Raw genomic sequence first — 9,053 nt, forward strand, 5'->3', positions numbered from 1 at the left:
ACCGTCACAGGAGAGACACTGAGACTGCAAATACACTGCTTCTGGATCTTCTCTCTCTCTTCCCCTCCCTCTGTCTCTCGCACTCTCCCTCTCACTCTCTGCCTCTCTTTCCGTCTTGTGCTCTCTCTGCCTCTGTCTCTCTGCCTCTCTCTCTCTCTCTCTGCCTCTCTCTGTCTCTCTCTTTGTCCTGTGCATCCGTAGAGGCCTTGGCAGATTTCAAAAGGAGATAAATCCCAATTGAAAGTCACTGGAGTGTTCTCAACCGTCAAAACGTACCACTTACCAGTAGACCAAGGGGACGACGATCTAATAAAAAGATAAAGTGAGCTTGGGGGCCATTGGAATGGACACACACACACACACTCGCACACAAACGCCGATGCAGCATCAGAGCGCTCTCTGATGCACACACGCTAGATCATGTGTAGTGTAGATAACGGCAGCCCGACTCCCTGGGGAGGGGGGGGGGGGGGGACTGTAGAAGAAGATGGAGGCTTTTATGATGACAGGTTTCTACAATGCATCTAATGTAGGGGTTCTAATCTCTCACACAGAAGCCGTAGACATAACGGAACTCAAAGGTTTACTGGAATTCCAGTCTCATGGCCCAGCTAGAACCATTGACCCCCGCTCATAACATATGCCATCGCAACCCGGCCGGCCCACGCTAAACCTGATCAGTCTGTCTCCCCCCCCCCCCCCCCCCCCCCCCTGGCCCCCGAGACAAAGAGCATTAAGGGTTAATCTGGACCAGACAACAGCAGGAGTGAGTGGCTGGAGGTTGGAGCTGAAAGGCGGGTCAAGATGTCTGCTGTGTTAATGACACTGACTGAAGAGGGACCCCCCCCGTCGACGCACGGTCACAGTCACACCACTGGTCAGCCTCCAAACACACGGTGCGACCGCCACTGAATTTCCCTTCTGTTTTTGCAATGGAACACACACATGCACGTACATACGCACACACCCAAACACACGCACACAAAGACATTGGGACACAGTTGATTAGAAGACAAAATTGTTTCGAATGTAATAAAAGAACAAACCTCGGATCTGATTGTGGTAATGAGCTAATTATTTGAACAGGTGGGAGAGCGCGTTCGCGTTCACCTCTCATTAGAAATGCTACTAATTCACTCTCCTTACTACGCTGAATGCTTCAGACATTTCCAGTCAAAATAGCAGTCAAAAAAGGGAAGGTTCCGATGTATCTGACTATGTCTAATATCCTTCGATCACCCTGAATAGGATCATCAGCCTCACCATGGGAACCAAGTGACACCGGCTGCAACAGCTTTGCTAGCGTGCCCCTAGGGCTGAGCCCCAGCAATGTGCCTGTGTGTTCAGGCCATGCATGCTTTCCCCCTGGGGGAGGGGAGGGGCTGTTTAACAGCAGGGGGGGGGGGGTTAGGGTGAGGGGGAGGCAGACTCAGCGATGGCTGGGGTGAGGGGGCGATGTGACGTTGCGCGCAGCTAAAAGCCAGGCCAGGCTGTGCATCTCAATTCCCCTGCACCTCAGAGGGGGGAAATGATCTGGAACGTTCTCCTGTGGCCCAGGAGGGGCACCTGGGAAGTGTGACTACAGCAGCAGCACCGTACCATGACCAGGGTCTGTGAGGCCTGCAGGACACAGCGGTGGGACAGCAGCAGTGCGATACAGGCAGGTGACACCATGGACCACACTCCTCTGAGGAAGCAGGACTCAGGGGGGGAAAGGTGACAAATCGACAGGAAACCTCCGAGGTTGTAGAAATACATGACGAAAAAACATGTTATTTCAACAGGGGCACACCTTGTGACCAAACGGATGCATTTTGTTCAACTCTTGCAGATGATTTACACTAAGCCTTAACCCCTTCACCGAAAGAATTCAATTTCTGAAAATGTGATTTTCAGGATGGGCTAACGGGCAGTTCAAGTCAATAACAAACACAAATGAGTCACTGTCTCAGGTCCCTCAGCCGTCACACTCTCACGCCTGGTGCTGGTGTGACATTTGCTGAATCAAAGGCCAGTCAATAGAGTTGCAGTGGGGAAGGAATAGTCAGTGGGGGCAGAGACCTCTCTCAGTACAGGCAGGGAGTACACGAGTACACAGCTACACAGGCACACACAGCCTAGCCTAATCTCCCACCAGTCCACAGACAAATCCACTACAGTCTTAATCAATTCCTTTGAGAATTGTCAACGTTCAAGAATAGTCACACGCACAGACAGCGTAAACACAACAGGCAGACACACACACAAACACCCACGCACACACACCCACACACACACACACACACACACACACACAGTGGGGATGAGATGATTAGCTTGTCCTAGTTAATCACTCCACATTAAAGGCACCTGGACCATTTCTGTGTCCTTATGCAACGAAGTGTAATCATTGAAATGCCACATCTAAATGATTGTCAGCGTAAGAGAGTTAGGCTTCGACAGGTTGGTCTCCTGTACGACAAGTACGCTCTGTGTACACACATGATCACTAGCCCGCTAAGCTCTTACAAATACCATCCAGCAAACACAATCACACACCACTGCAATTACACATTCAATCCTCAAACTGGTACACACACCCGCCCACCCACCCACACACACACACACACACACACACACACGTCCACAGCAGAGCTGAGGGGGGAAAGACTATCTGCTTTGGATAAAAAGACATTTCCTTATCGGCTTCCTCATAGAGGGACGGGGAATGAAGGCATTTACTCAAATGAAAAAAAGAGCTTTTGGAGATCAACAGAGAGACAAGACCACAGATAGGAGTGGGGGCAGAGGAAAGAGAGAGAGCAGAGAGCGAGAGAGTGATGGATGGATGAATGATAGAGGAGTTGATGGATGGTAGTGGTTGCTTCTTATCTAGGCCAGAGTAACCATGTTAGCATAGCACTGTATACTGTTGAGGATGAATGTAATAAGGGTGAGGACGACACAGGACATGGCACGTGGAAGGTACGCATTCATACAACGCATGTTCTGTGTGAGTGGTGTGCGACTGTTTGCTGCCTACACGGTGTTAACACAATGGCCACGTTGTGAAATTGTGTGTGTCTGAATCTGTGTGTGTGAGAACAGGTAGCTGGGTAGGTGTGTGGATGTGTTTGTCTTCCTCCCATGCTCCCAGCTAGTCCTGTCTGCTCTGGGAGATGGCTCACGGCTGCTGGAGCCAAGCAAGGATAACCCACTTCAAAGAGGCCCATTGTCACACACTAATGTGGCGAATGGCAGTCAGCGCCACAGAAATCAGCACACACACACAGACTGGATGTTTCCTGTGAGCCCTCAGAGAGGGGGAGAGAGAGAGAGAGAGAGAGAGAGGGAGAGAGAGAGAGAGAGAGGGGGAGAGAGGTTGGAAGGGAGTGAGGGAGAAGGGTGGAGATGAGAGACAGTAAAAAAGACAGAGAGACAAAGAAAGAGAGAGATATTAATGTGCCCATGTTCATCGTGTCATCTCCTATCCAGTCATTAGGCTGGTTCATTTCTAAGGAGTAAGAGATCCTCTCTAGGACAGCCAGAGGACAAGCCGCTAAAGAAGACCCTTACTGATACTACTAGATCGACTTACACCTACATGTGCAGCTTAATTCTGGACCGACCATCCATCTTTCATTACACCTCCACGGCATCTACCCAACAAGGCTGAGTTCAAGGCAATACTAACAAAAAAGTGTGTGTGTGCACATGTTTGTATGTGTGTCTGTGTGTGTTGGGGACGGGTAGGCATTTCATTTACTTTCCGTATAATTAATCTAGAGAGCAGTGGGCTGTTAAATGAATGCTCCAGAGATGATAGAGCAGCGCAGGCAGAGGTAAGCAGCCAAACGGCTAACAAAGCCTGGAACACAGACAGCTATTAGACCTGGATCACTGTGTCTCTGTTTACTGTTACCAGCATTTAGACACACGCTGCTTTCGATTGTGTGCATTGGACCCTGGAGGTTTTTAGGGTCAGCGTCTGCAGCCCAACGTTTTGATGGCTGGATTTGACTATTAAATCAATGGTGTTTGTTGTTCTTGGAGCCCTAGTGCACGCTACAAGAGTCAGGGTGCTTCTAGACAGCCGGGCGTGATGGATATTGAGGAAAAACACTGAAGGAGAAGCAGGAACAGGATTTCTCTCGCCCTCTCTTCTTTATTCGTTCATCTCTATTGCCGTTTTTGTCGTTGCTGCTCTCTCTCCCCTCCCTTTTTCTGTCTGGTTGTGGCTCTCTCCGTCTGTCATGACCCTGGTGTCTCAGTTCCTCCTGCCCTCTGTTTCAAGGTCGCATGGTCAAGCGGAGAAGTGGTCACCTCTTCACTTAAAAGAGCAGCCTTGTAGTCGACTGAGCTAAGTTGACAAGACATCACACACACACCCTGGCAAACACAGCACACACACACACACACCCTGGCAAAGACAGCACACACACACACACCCTGGCAAGAAGAGCACAAACCCAGCACACACACACACACCCTGGCCAAGACAGCACACACACAAGCACAACTGAACCCGCTTTCAGTGCACGTAAGAGCACAATCACCAGCATATACACCATACAAGACCCTAGGAGGCCTCAGTGTCTGGCCTCGGCCTAGCATGGGAGGCAAAGTGGAGAGGCTTTGGAGCCGAGGCTTGTGCAGGGCCATTTTTCATGTTGTCAGAACTCCTGCTGGGCCTCTCATATGCCCACAGCTCCCAGCACACAGCCATCACGTCGGCAGGCCGACCAATCAAGCCCACGCTGTCACTTCACTGTAATGACTTGGACTGTCACTCACAAGCTGTGGCATAACCCCCGCAGGAGAGCGCGGCCAGAGAGGGCTGACAAATACGCACGCTCGCACACGCTCACACGCACACACGCTGCCGTTTACATGTTCGCTCCTTAAGCTCCGTGTGCAAGCTTGCGTACGTTCATACATGACCATGCGCTGTTGGACATGCACACAAACGAACGAGATGGAACACAGGCATGCAAGCGTATTTCTGGAAAAACACATGAAGAAATATGCGTTTGGCAATAGAGAAAATGCACACAAAAGAGAACCCAACGAGAACACAAAGAGACGGAGGCTGGCGAGAGGTTGCGCAATAGTTCAACGACCTCATTGGCCAGTGGGCCGCACTGATCGTTGACCTTTCCTGAAAGCCCCTGCAGGTACATGTGGACAGGTCAAATCATTACAAGGACTTCCATCACAGTCCCCCCCCCACACACACACACCCACAAGCACACACACACACACACTCCTCTAACTCCCTTAAAGCCCTAACCGTCTCCACAACACTAATCAGCACCATCAGACCGATGGCAAGGACATCAGCGAGGATCAGAGAGGGGTGAGGAGATGGAGCAGGGCTGAGGACTGACAGAGAGACAGAGGCCGACAGTAGATTAAAAAAAGCCTGCCTCGCTTGCTGTGCTTCTCCTGGGACTCCCAGGCTGGATAAAGGGATTAGAGGCCTGCTCCTTCTCCTCATGTAGCCATGAGGGGCAGAGAGTCACGGCCAGGGTAAGGCAGGTGGTGGGGGAGGGGGGGACAGGGAATGTATCTGTACCCTGCACATTGGGTCTTACTGTAACAGACTGAGGGGAAACACCTGTCTGACGAAATATGTTGTTTACTGCGGGTCTACGTCGTCTTTGTCCTTTATTTTCCTTCTGAAACTGAACGTTTTGAATGGGAAACATTACGGGATGCAGGTAGCCCCGCGACCCAAACCCCGGGGCGTAAACATAAACTGCGTGTCGGAGGTAGAGGGAAAGCCAGCCAGCCGCAGACTCGTGTTGAGGTGAGAAGGGAGGTAGCAGATGTACAGAGTGAGTCGGGGTGTGTGCTGAGGAGAGATAGCGTGCGGGGCTGTTTGCTGTCTTGGGCCAGACGTCTGGGACCTACAGGTGGAGCCGGGTTCACGAGGAGTTGGAGTGGTGCCACCACCACCACCACCTCCACCCCTGCTGCTGCAGACACAGCTAGCATGCTGCTGCAGACACAGCTAGCACGAGGGATGGAGGAGGAGACAGAAGGCCCAGAAAATCCATCCATCACACCCTGTCTCACAGTATTTACCCCTGGGCTCCTGAGAAAATATAACTGCGGTACCACACACACACACACACACACACACACACACACACACACACACACACACACACACACACACACACACACACACACACACACACACACACACACACACACACACACACACAGAGGAAGGCAGGCACACATATACATGCAAACATACAGGCATTCACACTAACTCTCAGAGACACAGACAGACTACCGAAACCCACACAGGCACAGTATGACAGAAAAAGAGGTTTCCCACATACACACCCACCCATAGTGCATTTACCAACTACTAACTGGGAGATGACACGTTAATGTGTGTGTGTGTGTGTGTGTGTGTGGGTGTGTGTGTGAGGACGGTGGGAAGAGCACCAAGGCTCTTTAGCCCAACGCCAAAGCCTTTTAATTAGATCCTCTGTTACACCCACCACACCTGGAGACTTCAAACATCCGTGCAATTACGCCCCCCCCCCCCCCGCCCCCCCCCGCGTGGGAACAGACCAGGCCCCGACGCCGCCTCAGAGATGGGCCGTGGAGCCGGCGGACGTGGGCTACAGCCGCGCGGCGTCCTTGTCCAGCGACACAGGAGCGGCCGTACACACACACATCCTGCCGCCGCCTGATGGCTGTAAGGACACGGCAGAGACCTACAGGCAGGTAACACCAGTATTTACACCCTCATTACTCAGTAGCTCAGGGCTGAAGCTTGGTCCCACCGTCAGTTGGGACCAGAATATGTAGGCTTCTCTGCTGCTCTGCCTGCAGCCTCCCCCTTCAGGGTGGAGCGTCCATCTATCATCAGCCGCCCCTGTAATCACCCTGATCTGGCCTGGTCTGGATGGGGGCCCCTGTTCTGGAGAGATTAACCCTTTCATTCATTCTGCTTTCCCACAGGACTGATCCAGCAGATAAGAGGGCCTGGGGAGAAGAATAGACTGTTGTCCCCATGGGAACGGTGTATAATACAGAATCAATCTCCCTGTGCCCCTTAAGTGTTGTTTGTTTGTGTGTATGTGTGTGGGGGGGGGGGGGGAGTCACATCCCACCCGAACCCACCTCCGGAACTTCAACTATCAGCGAATCCGACCAATTTGCGTTTCTTATACAACTGAGCCAATCTGCCTGGAGATGAATTTGAGATTCACCAGCGGCTGGCCACAGCCACCGGGGACCGACCCAATAATGCAGCTTTTAACACGGCACAATGAGGTGAAATCAGCAGAGGATGGAGGATTTATACAGGCTTGACAGTTGGGTTACTCTCTCTCTCTCTGAGCTGACGGATAGTAAAAGAGGAGAGAGACAGAGACAGAGAGAGAGAAAGAGAAAAGGTGAGAGAGAAGGTGAGAGAAAGCGAGAAGAGAGAAGAGAGAAAGAGAGAGAGACAGGGAGACAGAGAGAGAGAGAGAGAGAGAGAGAGAGAGAGAGAGAGAGAGAGAGAGGTGAAAGAGAGCGAGAAGAGAGAAGAGAGTGAGAAGAGAGAAGAGAGAGCGAGAGAGAGAGAGAGAGAGAGAGAAGGTGAGAGATAAGGTGAGAGGAGAAGGACAAAGAGAACTCTCCAGGAACTCCTCCACCCCTGGGCTTTGTCCCAGCCTCTGTCCCAGCCTCTGTCCCAGCCTCTGTCTCAGCCTCTGTCCCAGCCTCTGTCTCAGCCTCTGTCTCAGCCTCTGTCTCAGCCTCTGTCCCAGCCTCTGTCTCAGCCTCTGTCTCAGCCTCTGTCTCAGCCTCTGTCTCAGCCTCTGTCTCAGGCTCCTGGTGCAGGGCACACATTCATCTCCACTAGCCAGCCGGTGAGGAAAGCATTACAAGGAGAATAAATATCTGGAGAAATGCTAATGGCTTCCATTTGCACAAGTCATCCGTGCGTGCACTGAAGCCATTTTAAGAGTGCCGGCATCTCTAAGCACCCCACCATCTATGCTAAAGAGCGATCCATCATTGTTGGATGTGCGTGTGCTTGTTTGTATAGTATGTGAGTGCCATATGTGCACATGTGCAGGTGTGCATTGTCTTTTCACCATTAAACTCAGTGAACTTGTTGTCAGTTTTGGATTCCAATCATAATCACCTCTGCTTTCACTTTGGTCTATATTCTTCTTTGCTTTTCACTTCTTCCCTCTAACCTTCTCTCCTTCCCTCGCTCACTCTCCCCTTCACTTTCTCCTTTACTCGGAAAGATAGGCTCAAGGCCTGACACATGCAGAGAGAGGATGATGTCATATAGGACACAGACATTCCAGTAGTCAGTCTGGCAGTAAAATGGAAGCAATTTGAGCCTGTACTTCTGAAACACTGTACAATAGCACTGCAGAGAATTCTGTTCTTACAGTGCATCTGTCTTTTACAGCTCTCGGACTAGTACGCAACCAGATAAATGCAGGAGGACAAAGCTGTGAGACCAAGTGTACTTCACCATACACTGCCGAGTGGAATGAAAGGGTCGTAAATCTTTGTTCAATTTCTCATAGGCAACTAGGACTAGATCTGGACTGCTTCAAGAAAACTGGCCAAGGTTGTTGCAATGTTCTTTTAACCTTTGTTCGAGGGAAAAAAATCGTAGGTGTAGGCCAAACTCATTATGCTACTACTCTATATTGGTAGAATGTTGCCATTAAAATGTGCACAGAAGGGTAAAGCCTTAAAGCCTAATTTTCATGTGCAATTTGTGGTAAGTTTGCATCAATCAATACACCAAGCTTCATGCTGATCTAGGCTGCAAAGCTACTTGAAATTAACATTTGAATTCCTGCAGATAGGGCCTTCTTACATCAATTAGAGATGGGTGTGTTTCCTCTTAGTGCCAATTCATTATAGTTGACTTATAGCCTACATTATTAATTGCAGGCTAAACTATAGAAGCCAGACTTATAAATTAGGCAATCCTTCATTTTCAGATTTCGTTTATGCAATCTAACGTGAATAATGGCGTTATTAGAGTTTACCAACACAGCGCGGTATGACATTGATAATGAATTAGACGGGCG

Source organism: Hypomesus transpacificus, chromosome 17 (assembly GCF_021917145.1).
Source record: "Hypomesus transpacificus isolate Combined female chromosome 17, fHypTra1, whole genome shotgun sequence".
NCBI lineage: Eukaryota > Metazoa > Chordata > Actinopteri > Osmeriformes > Osmeridae > Hypomesus > Hypomesus transpacificus.